Source organism: Schistocerca gregaria, unplaced genomic scaffold, assembly GCF_023897955.1.
Source record: "Schistocerca gregaria isolate iqSchGreg1 unplaced genomic scaffold, iqSchGreg1.2 ptg000451l, whole genome shotgun sequence".
NCBI lineage: Eukaryota > Metazoa > Arthropoda > Insecta > Orthoptera > Acrididae > Schistocerca > Schistocerca gregaria.
In genome coordinates this window covers 640,519-644,219 of record NW_026061871.1, presented here as the reverse complement: position 1 = coordinate 644,219, position 3,701 = coordinate 640,519, and the positions used below count along the sequence as shown (strand labels likewise).

General features: G+C 49.3%; 1 non-coding gene across 1 annotated transcript; it reads right to left on the bottom strand.

Annotated features, from left to right (window-relative positions):
- Positions 1–663: 663 nt before the first annotated feature.
- Positions 664–737, bottom strand: Trnaa-agc (transfer RNA alanine (anticodon AGC)). The gene has a single exon. It is a non-coding gene; the product is annotated as a tRNA-Ala (tRNA).
- Between the last annotated feature and the right edge of the window lie 2,964 nt (positions 738–3,701).

Here is a 3,701-nt window from a genome sequence, read left to right as displayed (position 1 = left end):
CATCCAACTGCAAAACACTGGGACACAACAAGTTTCCGCGTCTCCATTGCACTGATCGTACTACGAAACGCTCCCCAAACTTGGCAATCACCCATGCAGATGACTTTTCCGACTTTACACGACGCTCACGCTAGTGACAGCCTTATTTATAGTTCGACGTCGCGCCAAAGCGAATGAGCACATTTCGCCTACGGCTTAGGCCGCTCTCCTAGTGTGGCTGCTCTGTGTCTGCAGGCAGCGAGGGGCTGCAAGCTTCCTGTGTTCGCACCTATATCACCTGTGCTTCCTTGTCAGAGACAGACTATCGCAAAACATACAACTCACTCCATGAATTGATTGCTACGGCATCTGTTATCAGCAGTCACAACCAGCAACACCAGTAGCAGCCGACTGCACGCAAAGAATGGGAACGTGCAGTGGGATTTACGTGAAATCGGCGCAAGGCAGATCTTTCCGACGTAGGCCTGAGAATCTTATGGGAACATTTGTACTGTTTCTAAATTAAGTGTAGGTGTGGGAGGAGGGTGCTTCCTGCGCACGAATAAAAGCACGCTCGCCAATTGTGGATGTTAATCGTTCGCTCGTATCTGCCTACACACCTCTGCTGGTTGGGAATTATTCCACTTGCATGGCAAGGTGCGCATGTAGGTGTGTTAAAAATTCTGGAGGCGCTGGGTATCGATCCCAGTACCTCTCGCACGCTAAGCGAGCGCTCTACCATCTGAGCTACGCCCACCCCCCCGTTAACTAGTAGTGCTACATACAGTCATATCAACGTCACAGACCCTTGCACTCCCATTATTCCGCAGACAAACCCTACTCTCTATGTATCAGTGAGGGTGTCTTTCAGGTTTCGTGCATTCTGTATCGAATCGTAGTTGGCCACAATGAAAGTGGCACGCATAACGTCGAAAATAGAGTTCAGACACCGCTCTGAGTAAGACGAACGTGTTGTCCACTCTCTAGACTTCAATGACGTTAAGCCGTGATACCTAAGACAGATCTGCACTCGATGACACCACGATAACAGTCGGTCCCCACACTTACATCTTGCTCTCCTTATGACAGTATACATCATATCAGTCTGTGACGCTGGTTTTGCAACTTCTTGCGTGCGTTTATGTTCGCCGCGACCAACACTTACCATGTACTGACCACAAAACATGGAGGAGCCGGGGCTTGAACCCGAGACCGTTCACACGCTAAGCGAACGATCTGTCAACTGAGCTACAGCTACACACACGACCAAGCCTGGCTATTCTCCATTCTTTGCGACTCTGATGTGCACGGACACGATGGTTGGTTGGTTTGTAGCGGCGAAGGTACCAGAATACAAAGGCGCGGACACGTTCATATACACAAGAGTTCCAAGTAGTTTCGATGCTCTGGTATTACGAATGCAAATTCCGTCTGTTTTGAACGTCTTAAATTGAAAGGGCGGTCACAAATTGGTCCATTTCACTCCTTGTCGACAATCACACAGCACCTGAGGTAACAAGCACATCTCGAGCCCCATTGTGCTCTCCATTGTTCATGCCAACTCAGTGCATCGCTCTTTGCTACTGTGTAAAACTCTTGTCATCCAACTGCAAAACACTGGGACACAACAAGTTTCCGCGTCTCCATTGCACTGATCGTACTACGAAACGCTCCCCAAACTTGGCAATCACCCATGCAGATGACTTTTCCGACTTTACACGACGCTCACGCTAGTGACAGCCTTATTTATAGTTCGACGTCGCGCCAAAGCGAATGAGCACATTTCGCCTACGGCTTAGGCCGCTCTCCTAGTGTGGCTGCTCTGTGTCTGCAGGCAGCGAGGGGCTGCAAGCTTCCTGTGTTCGCACCTATATCACCTGTGCTTCCTTGTCAGAGACAGACTATCGCAAAACATACAACTCACTCCATGAATTGATTGCTACGGCATCTGTTATCAGCAGTCACAACCAGCAACACCAGTAGCAGCCGACTGCACGCAAAGAATGGGAACGTGCAGTGGGATTTACGTGAAATCGGCGCAAGGCAGATCTTTCCGACGTAGGCCTGAGAATCTTATGGGAACATTTGTACTGTTTCTAAATTAAGTGTAGGTGTGGGAGGAGGGTGCTTCCTGCGCACGAATAAAACCTCGCTCGCCAATTGTGGATGTTAATCGTTCGCTCGTATCTGCCTACACACCTCTGCTGGTTGGGAATTATTCCACTTGCATGGCAAGGTGCGCATGTAGGTGTGTTAAAAATTCTGGAGGCGCTGGGTATCGATCCCAGTACCTCCCGCACGCTAAGCGAGCGCTCTACCATCTGAGCTACGCCCACCCCCCCGTTAACTAGTAGTGCTACATACAGTCATATCAACGTCACAGACCCTTGCACTCCCATTATTCCGCAGACAAACCCTACTCTCTATGTATCAGTGAGGGTGTCTTTCAGGTTTCGTGCATTCTGTATCGAATCGTAGTTGGCCACAATGAAAGTGGCACGCATAACGTCGAAAATAGAGTTCAGATACCGCTCTGAGTAAGACGAACGTGTTGTCCACTCTCTAGACTTCAATGACGTTAAGCCGTGATACCTAAGACAGATCTGCACTCGATGACACCACGATAACAGCCGGTCCCCACACTTACATCTTGCTCTCCTTATGACAGTATACATCATATCAGTCTGTGACGCTGGTTTTGCAACTTCTTGCGTGCGTTTATGTTCGCCGCGACCAACACTTACCATGTACTGACCACAAAACATGGAGGAGCCGGGGCTTGAACCCGAGACCGTTCACACGCTAAGCGAACGATCTGTCAACTGAGCTACAGCTACACACACGACCAAACCTGGCTATTCTCCATTCTTTGCGACTCTGATGTGCACGGACACGATGGTTGGTTGGTTTGTAGCGGCGAAGGTACCAGAATACAAAGGCGCGGACACGTTCATATACACAAGAGTTCCAAGTAGTTTCGATGCTCTGGTATTACGAATGCAAATTCCGTCTGTTTTGAACGTCTTAAATTGAAAGGGCGGTCACAAATTGGTCCATTTCACTCCTTGTCGACAATCACACAGCACCTGAGGTAACAAGCACATCTCGAGCCCCATTGTGCTCTCCATTGTTCATGCCAACTCAGTGCATCGCTCTTTGCTACTGTGTAAAACTCTTGTCATCCAACTGCAAAACACTGGGACACAACAAGTTTCCGCGTCTCCATTGCACTGATCGTACTACGAAACGCTCCCCAAACTTGGCAATCACCCATGCAGATGACTTTTCCGACTTTACACGACGCTCACGCTAGTGACAGCCTTATTTATAGTTCGACGTCGCGCCAAAGCGAATGAGCACATTTCGCCTACGGCTTAGGCCGCTCTCCTAGTGTGGCTGCTCTGTGTCTGCAGGCAGCGAGGGGCTGCAAGCTTCCTGTGTTCGCACCTATATCACCTGTGCTTCCTTGTCAGAGACAGACTATCGCAAAACATACAACTCACTCCATGAATTGATTGCTACGGCATCTGTTATCAGCAGTCACAACCAGCAACACCAGTAGCAGCCGACTGCACGCAAAGAATGGGAACGTGCAGTGGGATTTACGTGAAATCGGCGCAAGGCAGATCTTTCCGACGTAGGCCTGAGAATCTTATGGGAACATTTGTACTGTTTCTAAATTAAGTGTAGGTGTGGGAGGAGGGTGCTTCCTGCGCACGAAT